This window comes from Phoxinus phoxinus (assembly GCF_949152265.1).
Source record: "Phoxinus phoxinus genome assembly, chromosome: 13".
NCBI lineage: Eukaryota > Metazoa > Chordata > Actinopteri > Cypriniformes > Leuciscidae > Phoxinus > Phoxinus phoxinus.
Genome location: NC_136888.1, coordinates 14,253,191 through 14,268,627, shown reverse-complemented (window position 1 = coordinate 14,268,627; position 15,437 = coordinate 14,253,191). Strand labels below are relative to the sequence as shown.

General features: G+C 37.7%; 1 protein-coding gene across 3 annotated transcripts in view; it reads left to right on the top strand.

Annotated features, from left to right (window-relative positions):
* The first annotated feature begins 2,982 nt into the window (after nucleotides 1-2,982).
* Nucleotides 2,983-15,437, top strand: part of daam1a (dishevelled associated activator of morphogenesis 1a) — a 58,286-nt gene continuing 45,831 nt past the window's right edge. Inside the window, exon 1 of one of the 3 annotated variants that reach the window (XM_079633193.1) lies at nucleotides 2,983-3,186. The gene's annotated coding sequence lies outside the window, so the exon portion shown is untranslated. Of the gene's footprint in view, nucleotides 3,187-7,594; nucleotides 7,735-15,437 lie in introns of those variants that run through there. The other 2 variants (XM_079633192.1, XM_079633190.1) reach the window with 2 other exon arrangements.

The window sequence follows — 15,437 nt, the reverse complement described above, 5'->3', positions numbered from 1 at the left end:
ATTTTTGTTTGATTGGTTTATCGCAAAGAGCTGAAAGTATGTACATTTTGTCAATAAACCTGATTTGCAATGGGGGTTGAATTATTTTGATTACAACTGTAGGTACACATTTCTAGTACCAGGTTGGACCCCCCTTTGCCTTCAGAACTGCCTTAATTCTTCGTGGCATAGTTTTAAAAAGGTGCTGAAAATATTCCTTAGAAATGTTGGTCCATATTGACATGAAAGCATCACGCACTTGCTGCAAATTTGTCAGCTGCACATCCATGACGAGAATCTCCAGTTCCACCTGTTGGAAACTTCAGAAGCGAAGACCAGGAGACTTGGTTGAATCTTCAGCAGGATTCTTTATTGAGAACACGATCTGTTGGTAGCTGCAGTCATCAAGTCTCACTAGTGTACATTGAAGTTTAGATTTTAGGGGCAGTGCTTAGAAATGGAGATAAAGCACCTGGCTGACGACCTTAACAAATCATGCAAATGAAGTATATGAACCCACCCCAGACTCTAGAGTGTTGCAAGTCCTAATTCTATCAGCATAACTAATTCAAAGATTGGGACAGGGGCTCCAAGAGCCAATAAAGACAAAAGGTCAAACTCGCAGTAATCTGGCTCATTTGACTTACAATAAAGAGAACAGGACTGGCAGGAATCTCTTGCAGGAAACTTTCCTTAGCAGAATCATTCATCTGATGTAATCATCTTTACCTTAAAATGCTAAATACAATGTACTCCACCTTAGTTTTTCATGTTATGTAAGGACAAGATCAGCAGATCTTAAACAGATTCTTAAATGTGTAACCCCACACACCACATCCCAGAGATGCGCTATTGGATTGAGATCTGGTGACTTTGGAGGCCATTTGAGTATTGTCAACTCATTGTCATGTTCAAGACTCATCAGACCAACGTTTTTCCAATCTTCTTTTGTCTAATTTTGGTGAGCTTGTGTGAATTGTAGCCTCAGTTTCCTGTTCGTGACACTCGGTGTGTCTTCGGCTGCTGTAGCCCATCTGATTCAAGTTTCGACGTCTTGTGTGTTCAGAGATGCTCTTCCGCAGACCTTGGTTGTAACAAGTGTTATTTGAGTTACTGTTGTCTTTCAATCAGCTCTAACCAGTCTGGTCATTTTCCTCTGACCCCTGGCAACAACAAGGCATTTTCACTCACAGAACTGCAGCTCACTGGATTTTTTTTTTTTTTTCAGACCATTCTCTGTAAACCCTAGAGATGATTGTGCTGGAAAATCCCAGTAGATCAGCAGTTTCTGCAATACTTCCAGCCCGTCTGGCACCAACAACCACACCACGTTCAAAGTCACTTAAATCACCTTTCTTCCCCATTCTGATGCTCAGTTTGAACTTCAGCAGATTGTCTGGACCATGTCCACATGCCTAAATATATTGAGTGGCTGCCATGTGATTGGCTTAGATATTTGCATTATCAAGCAGTTGAATAGATGTACCCAATAAAGTGTCTGGTGAGTCTATTTTCTCATTTATTTTTTCTTGTGCACACACAAAGTCTTCTGGTATTGGAACTAGGCCTACAGAAAAAAATAAATAAATGTGAGAGTATAATGTAAACCACTTCGCTGTAACTCAGGAGCTGCTTTGTTTCCTAAGGCTGTTATAAATGGACTTCATGATCCATGTAAATAACGATGAAATTACCAAGTGCTTTATCATGTGATTGGGAAAAGGCAGGTAATTGTGTTAGAACAGAGACTGTGGTTGTAGTACATTACAGGCTTTATGCTGCACTGAATGCCGGGCAGCATACAAGATACTTCACTGTGGTTAAGATATTGTCCTGCTTCTGACATGAGCAACGTTCTTTTTGCATTGATTGATTGTTTGAAATGACTGATACATGAGAATGTTTATCTATAGTTATACATTGAAACTTTTTAGGGAACCAACTCTTTGTTGGTATTAAAGTTTCTGCCAAGATTGAAAAGACCTAAATGGCTTTACAATGAGAGTGTTTTTTAAACTTCTCACAGTTTTCAGTCCTAAGGGTTAAATGCAAATCAAAGACGAGAGACTGATTTTTTGAGCCCCACAGATAATAATGTTCCAGAGGGACATACCTGGAAATTCAAGCTTCGCCTTTTGCGTTTTTACACTCAGTGTCAACTTGACGAATGCAAGAGATTACTCGCGACTGCCGGCAGATTTGAAATAATACGGCCACCGTAAGAGTGAAAATGCACTCAGAATGGGAGGGGCTAGAAAGTAATATTCAGTTGGTAGTCATATACAATTTCACTGCTAGATGGGAGTAATTCAAAGACAGTGTAGCTTTAAATACACAAGGCAATGATATGCTGGAAGTTAATGCTTGAAGTTGATGTCTTAGTAAAGAATATCTGTTAAAGGAATTAAAGGAACAGCTATACCACAAAATTAAATGTTCTTCCCAAACCACATGACTTTATTTCTTCTGTGGAAAAGCAGAAAGTCCTAGCGGCTCATTTCCACATGAAAGTGATCAGGGACAGTACCCCAGGTTTGATTTCATCATGTCTCATCAATAACATCAAACTCTGATTTAACTTGTCTTGATGTACCTTAATTCAATGTGGAAGGGCAAGCTGCAGAGGGGACGTTTGAGCAAATAATGTGTTTTTGTTTTACACAAACCTATTGAATGGCTTCAGAACACATGAAATATAACAATAAATGTATGTTTCTGTAATGATGTAATCCTGGAGGCAAATTGAAGTGATCCCAAATGCAACTTTAATTAACAAAACGTGAACAAACATAAAATAAAGGCATGACAAGGCATGAAAACTCAACTAAAACAGAAAGAAGAACAGGAACTTGGACATGGAGCAACCAAACATTCAATACAAAGACACAGGGCAAACATGAGGGCTGAAATACGCAGACTAATTACAAGACAAGGAACACCTGTGAACAATGATCAGACGATTAGCCAATGACAACATGACAAGGGAACACATGGCAGGATCACATGACTAGAACAGGGGATCACATGACATGACAGACAAGAACAAGGAACAAGAAACAAAACCCAAACCATGACAGTTTCATTTAAACATTTTTATTGTGCTTATTGTCATTTTTGGAGCTCAACAGTCCCCTTTCACATTATTCTATGGAAATGAGCAGATTGAACATTCTGCTAAATATTACAAGGGGTTGTAACAACTCAAAGGTGAGTAATGTCAGAGTGAACTATTGCCTTACCTATCTAGTATCTTGATAGAAAAGTTTTATAATCGGTTCTTTTAGAAAATGTTTCATATATCAAAAGATTGAGGCTGCAAAAATAAAACAAAAATCCTTTAATTTATCAAAGACACATTAAAGGTAGGGTAGGTCAGAATTGTCTAAAAAAACTTTTATTCAAATTTGTTTAAACTGTCTTTATATACCAATACATAATTAAAATGCAAGTACTCTGAAATAGAGAGTATAAAAAACTGAGTGACTCTAGTGTATTTAATCTTCAATAAACACAGCTCATTAATTCCATTCAGTCCCACCTAAAAACGGGTGCGCGAGTGCGCGCATGTCGGCAGAGCCAGTAATAGCGGCGGTAGTCATGGCGACGGAGAGTGACAGTCGCGCAAGCCAATCACTTGTTTCGTCCCGGTAGGAATTAATGAGCTGTGTTTTTTGAAGATTAAATACACTAGAGTCACTCAATTTTTATACTCTCTTTTTCAAAGTACTTACATTTTAATTATGTATTGGTATATAAAGACAGTTTAAGCCAATTTGAAAAAAAGTTCTTTAGACAATTCTTACCTATACAACCTTTAAATTAAGCAAAAGTGGCATTAAAAATCTTTACAATGTTACAAAAGATTTCCATTTAAAAAAAAAATGCTGTATTTTGAATGTTATATTCTATTTTCATTAAAGAACCCTGAAAAAATATTAAGCAGTTTTCAACACTGATAATAGTAACAAAGGTTTCTTGAACAGCAAATAAGCATAACAGAATGATTTCTGAAGGATCACGTGACACTGAAGACTGGAGTAATGATGCTGAAAAATCAGCTTTACATCACAGGAATAAATGAAAGTTTAAAATATATGAATATAGCAAACAGTTATTTTAAATTGTAACAAATTTCATAAATTGTCAATTTTTACTGCATTTGTATTCTGATCAAATAAATGTAGCCTTGGTGAGCATAAGAGAACATCTTTCAAACACATTATTGATGCCACATTTTTGAATGATAGTGTATGCATTTGCATTGACTCGTGTCTCAGTGTAATTCATTGTAATCTACAGGGATTCCCTAACGAATTATGGACAGAATCTGTAATTACGGTGTTATTTTAAGGGTCGAACAGGCGTTATGGATAAGTCATGTAATCCAGATAAAATCCTTCTGGCTTAAGCAGTTTTAAAGAGCTGGTTTTTTTAGCCTCTTAAGAGAGCACAGCCTCATTCCTATTAGTTCCTGTATAACAATATGCAGACCTGTTTAAATATTTACACACCTCTAAAACTCTCGGCCCAGTCCTTAGAAGCCCTCTATACATTAAACAGACTGTCCTTCCAACCATGACGGCTCTAGTCTGGCATACTGACTCTGAGGATACAGCTTTGGCTTCTGAAAAGACATTTACTGACTGCCAAGACAATGAGGCATGTTGAAAGCCAGGTTGTCCTTAGTGAGTTTTCGGACTAAAGATCTGTTGCCAAAATAACTGAAGGAGAGATAGTGATCATGTACAGTTGTACAGACAGAAATAGTGAAAAAAAAAAAAAAAAAGAAGTAATAATAGCTATAAGTACTAGATGTGAAAAGTGCATGATAACAGAGGGCATAGTCACCAACACCATTGTCAAGGCAGTAAGCTAATCATAATTACTTGGATGCTAATTACGATTAATTAATGTGAAAGCAATAGACCTTATTCTAGCCTAGAGTCTAGACACTAGGCTGTATGCTTACAGGGTAAAAAAATTATTAACGATATTGATATATGAGATATTCGTATGAAACTTTAGGGCGTTTCACACTTAAAATAGTTAACATGGGTAAATTGAATCCTGTGTTATCTTGCTTTAAATTTTACATTGCTCATAATTTACCCAGGGTTAACAATTAATCCTGGGTATTTAAACTGCCGTTTCAAATTCCTAAACCCTGGGTTAACGTTCTTATTTGGTGTCAATGTCGCTGATTGGACGAACGATACATTGTGTTGTCATGCAGGCCAACTATAAAGTTTATCCTGAATGGACATTTTGGACTGTAAGAATGAAATGGAATCTTCTCCGCTAATTGTCACGTTTTCTGTCACCATATTATATTCCCCCCCTTAAATCTGTTTATACAGCGCAAGGTCATTTCCGTTACTTACTGTCCAACTGCAATGTGGAGATGACACTGTAAAAACGGTTTTAACCCTCCTCTGAAAGGTTTCATAACCCCGGGTAAAAAGCGGTGCTAACCCTACTTAAATTACACGTGTGAAAAGTTCCTAAACTGGGGTTAAAAATCACAATAATCTGGGGTTAAAGGCCCACTTAAGTGCCTCTGAACGCACAGCTTTGTATGATTTCCACTGAAACAGGAAGCTAAGGCGGGACATTTTGAATAGCTCCTCCCCCATTTCAAATAGCAATAGCGTTTAGTTTACCTCACAGACTGCAAACCGTACTTGACAGCACCAATGGGAGGGAATCTGAGTGCTGATGATACACTGGATTCAATAGTAGAGGTGTGAATAAATTCTAGCCATTTTATTCTTAACCAGCGTACAGTGAAAACATAATAAAACTCGAGCGTTTGAGCAACCGAACACACATCTCGACTCCAACCCATATTGCTCCGTGACGTGTCAACGGTTGCTCTGGCCAGGTGGTATTTATAGGATATAGGGGGCGGGACGCTTTAGATTCTGAGCATTTGATTGGACAGAAGATGTGATGAGAAGCTGAAGTCCGCGATGATGTCATAAAAATCTGTGATCTATTTTAGCGGAAGTGAGGGACTGTACATTTTTTTATGCTTGTATCTCCTAAATGTGAATTTTGTCATTGTTTTGGAACACACCAGCTTATTCATAACCGTAAGGCTAACATATTCAAATTAAAAGCTAAAAAAACAGGGGGGCATTTAAGCTCAGTGTGAAAAGCCCTATACTTTTATTGCAGTATTTGCCACAAAACACTAAAAATATATTACACAAAAAAAAAACATAATATATAATAACATATACACACACTGTATGTTATATCAGTTACAGAGTCAATAATAATAATAATAGCCTATTAATGATCAATTCAAAATTCAGACTCATGTTCAGAGAGTCAGGAGAGAGTCCTAATTTTTTGACTAACATTCATTTCTGGAAATAATTTAGAGCAGGCAGTATGCAGTTTTGGGAATTACAATTTGATCATGGGTTAGTGTAGCCCCATGGCCCGTCTCCATCACCAGCTGCTGCCATGCCTGTAATTCCACCAGACAGCCCACCAAATCATTCCCATAATCCCGTGTAAGTCTGTCTGTGGCCTGCTTTTGCCTTAATAAATCGTATGGATCTCTTCCTTGAGTTGCTTTTAAGTGAAATGAGTGCTACGTTAAACATCACGTGACTTACTGCATACAGAAGTATTTTGGGAAAGTCTTTTATGATCTTTACATATTGACTCATTGCACTGCCATGCTTCTGATCATTGCAAATGACTTTACATCTTACTGTAAAAATACTTTTAATAGCTACGTCTTGTACAATAAAAAGTACTCAACTGTAATGAACAAATAAATAAATAATAAAATGCCATTGGAGTGGGATATTTATCCAGCCCTATCAAATTTGCCTAAAATTTCAGATTTGCTTTGCTAACTAGTGCTCATTTGATGTTAATTATCCTTTAAGCTAATTTGGTGTTTATCTACTCAAATCAATCCTTAAAATTTGGCAAGATTTCCACCAATGAAGGGTTTTTATCTATTATAACAGAAATTATTGTAGTGATTCAGTGTTACAGAACGGAAAATAATGCTTATTTCTTTTTACACGTATATTTCTAAAAATAAGCACAGAAGATTGGGTTATTTCATTGATCTTTGATTTAACATTTCATATAGCAAAATAAAATATACTTTGAGTAGAGCTTTAAGTTTGTATTAGTAAAATGAACAAATTATAGTTCATGTACCATAAAAAAAGTGTCTTATAGTGTAATATTTAATTAATTATATTAACATGTAATTGCATTTTTATTAATAGGCCAGTCATAATTTACAGGCTTGCAACTGTCAACCGTCAACTGTCTGTCTGGTTACCGATATTCTTCAAAATATCCTATTTTGTGTTCAGCAGAAGAAAGAAACTCATACAGGTTTGGAACAACTTGAGAGTAAATGATAAGGGTAAACTTGAGGGTAAATGATGAGTGTAAACTTGAGGGTAAATGATGAGGGTAAACTTGAGGGTAAATGATGAGTGTAAACTTGAGGGTAAATGAGTAAATGATTACTTTTTTTTTTTTTGAGCGAACTTTCCCTTTAAGACATAGCCTACTTCAGAAAAAGAAGTATGCCTACTACACCTCCCATATAAACATGCGCCCCTAACGGTTGCGCATGCGCACTAATTGTCAATCGCAAAGCCAAAAGGGATGACGTCAACTGCCTGTCGGGTCGTGCTGTATTGTTGCACAGGGGAGTGAGAGCGCAGCGCACGAGCTCAGAGCGTTCGCGGGGAGGATGGGACTGTTTACAAGGTAAGTTAAGTTCTCAATCTCAGACGTCAAACTGACAGCTACATGAGACGTTCAGAAAAACACATAGTGTAAATGTAGCCGACTTTGGACTTCTTTTTAAGTGATTTGTCTTTAAAGGGTGGGACATAGAGATCGGCGGTTCAATGGGCGAGTGATTCTCGTCAGATTTATAAAACAAATGAAACTCGCTTGTTTCCATTTTCAATACATTTGTTTGCATTCAAACGCTGCCTGTTTGTAATTATTTAACTTCTTTGATCTATTTCACGTTAGAAACTGCACTTTATACAGTGTTTATCTCACTAACTCATGACAGTTTGATATATGTTGCCATTTAAAACTCCTTTACTCGCAAGATTTACTTGAGAGTTTAATTCAGACAGTAGTTGTCACTGTTTTGCCAGCTGTTTTTGCTACTTTTCTTGAAGGACAAAGGAAAGTTAATGATTAATCAAATGGAAATCTACTTTTCATACGTTACACTGCAGTAGAAATGTTGGTATCAGAAAGTTTCTTTTGATGCGAGTTGTGTTTTGATAATGAAATGTTTTACGAAGTACGATGAAATGTTTTACGAAGTATGAAGTAAAACCCCACAGATAAAATATTTACAGTGTAAGAAAAATGTTGCTGCTGTAAATTAAGTAGCCTAATTTCAACTTGGATGTTTAAGTCATTTCAACTTAGGCTATACATTAAACTTATTTAAAAAGTAGATGAATCTTGCATAACTTATAAAAAAGGTGTAAATTGCCTAACTTATTTTGATGAGTTAAAGCAATGTAAAAACATGTTGTCATAACTTATTGATCACATAATATTTGAGAAAGATATTGTTAGTTCACAACACAGCATAACTGTTAACGTTACTACACTAACTTATGGTCTGGACAGAGTAGGCAATGCATTGGTTTTTAGCACATTTGTTGTAGTTTTTCCTGTATTTATAAGCATTGATATGTTGTTGTGACTTCTATAACTGAGGTCAAAAATGAGGATGTTCTTTTGAATAAGTTTGAAAAGGTTTGAAAACCCGATTTTTTTGTGGCATTTTAGTCTGTTAGATTTGAGGTCATGTATGTTTGTGTGCTAGACACAATTAACATTTAGTAGATGCATCTATCAGTATTTACTTCTTTTCCAATCATATTGATCATATCCAAATTGTTTGTCCTCCCCTGATTCCACCTGCCAGTAGATACTACATCCCTTCAATATGTCCTTCACAAACTGACAAAGACTGCTTGTCAAGGGTCTTTCACATTACATGCAGTAGCTTTACCAAAAAGATCTTGGGACTGATATGCTGCTGTGTATGAGGTCTGTTTTCTGATTGTTTGGATGAATAAAATAATGCGCCTGGGACTAATATTTTCTCCTTTGTCGTTAATTTGACACAAAGTGGAATGATTAATATGTCTGCACGCGATCCACCTCAGCATTTTGAATGATTGCAATGGCAAGCAGTTATAGCGTTCTTCTGTGATCAAGCTCGCAAGCACAGACTTGCAGTGACAATGTAAGCATTAAAGCAAAGAGTCTGAAGCGACCGAAATTGCTGCTCGCTCATGGATGTAATGCAGGTTTGTTCACATCGAAAATCATTGCCACATTCCTTTTATATCCGCGACTGCTCATCCAGGGCCGTCTGACCTTATTAATTTGTTGCACCGTGCAGTGTTCAGCGTCTCTCATTTAGTCACATCTCTAGTACTTAACATGCTGGGCGATAAGCCAAATCCCTCCAGCAGGGCCCAGAATTCCTGCCTGCAGTCCCAGCACTTCGTCTATTTTTTTTTTTGGGAGAGGGTTGATGGTTTATGTGAAGGGTGTGTGTGCTTGTTCATGGTCCTGCACAGCAACGAGAGTTTGTTTTGGCCTAATTGAGGAGGTTGGTAGAGATGCTGACATTAGACGTGTGGGAGATGTCTTTAATTACAGAGGTGGGGTCACATCGAGACATCTTCACTATCTCAGGGCGAGAGAATGTCAAAATAGCGCCAAGATATGATACCGGTACTTCTTTCAGAGTGCAACCGATACCAGACGAAAGACTCCACCCTCCTGTGGGCTCATCCTCTGAGCTAATCTGGTTAAGGAGTTTTTTTTTAGGTTTTAAGTGTTATGTGTAGTTTTTGTGTCTTGAATACGTAATGTATGACGCTATGTGTTGCAAATAGAAAGATGTGTAATGTGTGCTTTTGTGGGATTTGGAGATGGTTTACTTTTGCTGTGCAAGTGTGCTTACTGAGTTGAAAGAGAAGGACACGTTGGTTTGGATATTCTGGTCTCGTAATCACATTCTCGTGTTTCTTTGATAAGATAGGGAAATTTTAATCTAGTTTCAAGTTTAAAGACAACAACACCCAAAGCCTTCAGCTGTATCCATGGGAACAGAGATGTCTTTAAAGCATTGTGAGGGATGTCTCTTGTTTGCCTAAAGTACTAGGCTGTGCACCTTTATTGTTTTGACATTCTTAGTTCACATCTACAGTAGATGACTTTTAAAGATAGAATGATAAATCTGTCGAAAACATGCTGTCGGGTCACATTTCACCTCAATCAAAGGAAAAAGGTATTTCATTTAAAGAAAATGTTATCTAAAATCTTATTTTTAGGACCACTGTTTGTATTGTGACCTGCAAAACATTGCAAAAAATATTTGTCTTAAAAATATAATGTATATTTATATTATAGTTGAATATATCCATGATGTTCAATTTTCTAATTACAATTTATACAATACAATGATTATTACACCATTTTATTGTCAATGTCACAATGGTATCCTTTTCTTTATACAACTATTTTTTTTATAGTTAGTTATAGTACAAAAGATAATGAAAATAATAATAGTAATAATGATACAAGAAAATAAAATAAAAATTATGCAATAGTTAAATAATGACAAAAATGATGATAAGGCAAAGAGTAGTTGGATAGTACTCCAATGGACACCACAATCAAAAGGTACACAACAGTGTCACTTCACTGTAATGAACAACATAAACACATTTTGACATATGTAATGGTACCTGCTACGGATCAAACAAAACAAGATTAGCATATAGAGAGGTGTGTGAAAAAGAACAAGTAACAATAACAAACAATGTAAATCCCATTACTCCACAGGATGTATTTATGGCAGAGAATTATGATAATAAGGGTTACCAGACATAAGACAGTTTGCGAGAACCTCTAATTGAATATTTAATCTTTTCCAAGTGTAGGTATAACATCAAATCCTAAAGCCAATGCGATGCTTTAGGCGGGTTCGTAGATTTGTAATAAAACCCGCCTGTGAGCCAATAAGGATGCAGAGGCAATAATGTTTAGGCTAGTTGCCTTTAAATCAGACTCGATTCATCACCCGGTACCAAACATAGTAAATTCAGCACATGGCTTCAGTTGTACTTAACACACTTCAGAAAGTGTATCGAATATGGTTGACCAGTAAACAGTCAGTGTGGCATCTTATACAGGTCTTTTCAAAAATAGGATTAAAAGAAGAATCAATCTGTTTTCTGCTTGGGCGCATACGGTGCAAAACCTCAAACTGTATTAAACTCGATGAAGGAGCTGGAGCGAGAGGTACTACCATTCAGTTTCTCTTTTGATCTGTTTTTTTTTTTTTTCAATGGTGGCATGCTTTGATGGTGCCATCCTCTTCTTCATCAGGTTGTATTTGAATTGTACTGCACTGCACAAGCCTGTAGAAGGAGTCGTGTGAGTGTGTGTGTTGATGTGCCTCAGGGTTTGTGTGTCTCGGATAAAGGAGGTGTTCTAGGAGGCCTATCCCAGCTCTGTCCAGTGTAGTGGAACAAAAGCCCAGTGTAGCTGTTTAAATTTGCCATTCTCTCCTGGATAAAGCTCGGACAATGCTCTGATCTCATGTTATTCATATTACGGTCTTGCTTGGCACCCCAGTGCTCCAAAAAGCACTGCACCTCTAACCACCCAAAGGCATGGGTGGTTAGCATGGGCAGGGGACACAAATACCATTGAGCTGATCTGTCCTTTCTACAGGATCCTGTAGTATCCATCATTGCCACAGCCCATGGCATCCTGTTGCAACATACAACTGACGAAAGAGCCCAAGTGGCATTCCTTAATGGAGATCAACTAAAGGTTTGCTTCTGTGACTCCTCTTAGTTAACACCATTCTACTTTGACAGTGCAATTGTGATTCACTGGTATTCATGACGGCTTCTTGCTGGATAAGTATTCCCAGATACAGTATCTAGATTTTACGCTTGACTGTGGGTGGACACGTGCCAGTTTAGATAAACAAAATCCAAAGCCATTTCCAAATGAGGTAAAAATTGCAAGAGTCGATCTAATGTTTACACGGGACAGGTGTGGAACATATGCTGTATGCGTTTTCAAGGCATGTAATATCTCATTATTTTATACAAGCCAAGCCATGGAAACATTCAAAGCATTTAGCCTTTATAACCAACTAGTAGGGTTTTGAAAAGTGTTGATGCCACAAATCCTCAAATATGATGATCCCCTTGAGATGGACCCCCTAAAATATACAGCTTTAGCCTATATTTTTATAAAGGCCCATTGATACCATTTATTTGATTTTTATTTTTAATCTTCTGTGGAAGCAGCTGAAAGTGAGATATTATATTTTTATCTCTTCCTTTTCTTTTATAACCCGTTTTGATAAGCCGAAAGTAAGAGTTTTTTTTTAAATTTTATTTAAAAAAATTCTCCAGCTTGAACCCCCCTATCCTCAGTGACACATGGTATCACATGGCGTGACGGTGCTTCTACATGGAGTGGGTTTTAAATGATGGATTCACCAGATGGAGAAGGTGGTGGCCAGCAGCCATTGTCCATTGAATCCACATCAGAGGCTCATATAATTTACCGAGGCGGCAGAAACGGCGTAGCCTTGAACTCTACTTGCACCAGGAAGACAGGCCGACAATTAATACGCTTGGGGATTGAAACAAAGATGTTTTGGAGGTCATTGTATTCGAGAGCTGAGGGCACTAGCTAGCATTGCAGAAGGGAATGCCTGCGACCTGCCAGCGTTAACTAAACATTTCAGTGGGCCATGAAATGTGTGCAAATGTGGGTTTAACATAAGTGGAAATGCAAGTTCCCAACAAGACCGCTGAGGCTGAAAATGCAATCAAGTCTGAAGGTCTCTAATTGGCTCTGGATTGTTGCCGGCACATGCGGTAGGGTGTTTCCAAACAGTAGCCAGTGGCAATGTGATTCTCGGGGGGAATTTTATTGCCCTTTTTGTCACCAGGGTGAACCAGTATGCTTCTGGTTTGGCAATGACTAGAAGCCCTTCGGGCACACATTAGAGCAATAATGGTGGGGAAAACTGACTACATTTATCCTGCGGCGTGGAAGAAAGGCCACAGAGCTCTCAGCTTCATCCCCTAGACTACGGACAAAAGCAAGACTGTTTGTGCCACCAGTCTTGCCAGAACTATTTCTGAAAAAACGAACTATTTATTCACTTTTTGCTATATTTAATGAGGAGGATAATAGTTGCGGTCGGGTTAGGGAATGCCAGGTCATGTCTCGGACTTAATTATTTCCATGTTAGCTACCACTAGTTGTCAGACTTGATGGTTAATTGGTGCTTGTCGACACTGGCTGTCATATGCAGCTATATGTTTAAGTGCAATTCAATTACAGGTTGTTTCTTAAGGGCGAGTCTCTGAGTCGTCACACCTTGAGTTCATCCGCCTGTGTATGACACACCTATAATGGGCAAAACAAATTCTTTCATGGACCCTAAACATTGACATAGACTTTTAATGTAAAAAAGGGCGGGATTTATTCAAGCAGAACGCTCAGATTGTTTTGAACTGCTGTGTATTAGATTTAGTTCCTATCAAATAAAGAGCAAAGGAGGACACTGTCCCCCGATTTGGACTGACTGCTGTGTTTTCAAGATCTTTCTGGCACATTTTACTATTACAATTTTGCTTTGTTTGGACAGTGACTTGAAGAAACAGGATATCCCTTCTTTTATGGCCACAAAAGAGTCTTTTTTTGCTGTGTAACGAGTGGGTGTGTTGCTGTGTTGATGCGACTCTTGTGTGAATGAAATGAGTGATTTCTGCTGGCCTTTTGTAACCCCATACTTTTTCTATGCATCCAGTTCTGATTGATTGGAGCCAGGTTTTTATCCATTCCATCGTAAGAGGATTTCGGCCAAAGGGAAAGTCTCCATTTCTTCACTTTGTTATAGTATTTTATAAAGAGCAGATTGTTCTGTGATAATCCGGGTGAAGGTCAGTGCTGGGTGGTGGAATAGCCCTCCGCAGATAGTGTGTGGTCATGCTATAAACTCTTTCCCATAGGCCCATGGGTCTACAAGATGCACATCCTGTCATCAGTTACACCCACTTCCCACACCCGTCTCTTTACCTGACAGTGTAAGGGTGTGAGAAATCCCTCAGAGAGGATTCGGCTGTATGTTCTGAATAAATCTGTTTACTCGAGACACACCTCACAACCTGAAGAATCAGATCACGTTCTTTCACTCATACTTGCGTTTGTATCTGATTAAATGATTTGCGTTTTGTGCTGTACTGATTGAAGAAACAAAGTGAACATTTTGAATGGTTTCCTCCTTTCACAGACGGGTGTTCAGATATGTTGAGGCGTAATTAAAAGCTGGTGCTGTAATGGACTAAGCTGTAAGCGACGGAAGTTCCCTGCTGTTTGCCTTTCATAAAGAAGACTTGCTTGACATCTTTTTTTTTCCAATGTGAGATCTACACAATAACTGGCCATCAGTGATTTTAATTTAGTCATCAGAAAATGAAAGTGCAAAAGTAGGCTAATGTGTTTTCTGTGGAATTAGCATCATTAAAGGGATGGTTGATTATGATTTCACTTTTTTAACTTTAGTTAGTGTAATGTTGCTGTTTGAGGGACTACATGACATTCCTCCTAGGACATCACCAACCCTAAAATGTATATGAACCCCGCCCCCTGAACACGATTTATAGATTATCAAGACAGAATATGCTAATCAATGACTAGAAGATAACTACACATACGCTACATAAATTCATCAACAAACCATACAGAGATGTCATGTTGCTTCTACATGTCACTTCTTCTTGAGTCTCTCCATCATTGTCTGAATCCGGTTTGAACATAAAAGGCTAAAAGTTTTTGACATTTTCGGTGCATGTCTGAGTGTGTGCAAGCTCTCGAAGCTCAGCCCTCTGTGCCACTAGCAGCAGCTCATTTGCATTTAAAGGAACAGACACAAAATCGTGCATTTTTGCTCACCCTCAAAAAGTGACAATTTTAACATGCTATATAAATATATCTGTGGGGTATTTTGAGCTAAAACTTCACATACACACTCTGGGGACATCAAATACTTATTTTACATCTTGTGAAAAGGGCATTATACCACGCCTTTAAACCAGAATACATTTCTACACTTTATGGGAGCAGTCAATGTTTTATTTTATTTTTTATTTATTGTGTTTTATTTTATTATTTAGCCATGCATAAAGATTTGATGCAGATATGGAAATACCACTGATCTATATAATGCCATGTCATTCTATATAGATCAGTGGGCAATACACATAGTGAAATTACAGCATGCGAGGCGACATACAGGCGAGCATGTAAAAACATATGCATTTGTATTGCAAAAATCTACAAATTTTACATCTGTAATGACATTTTTGTTTTAAACT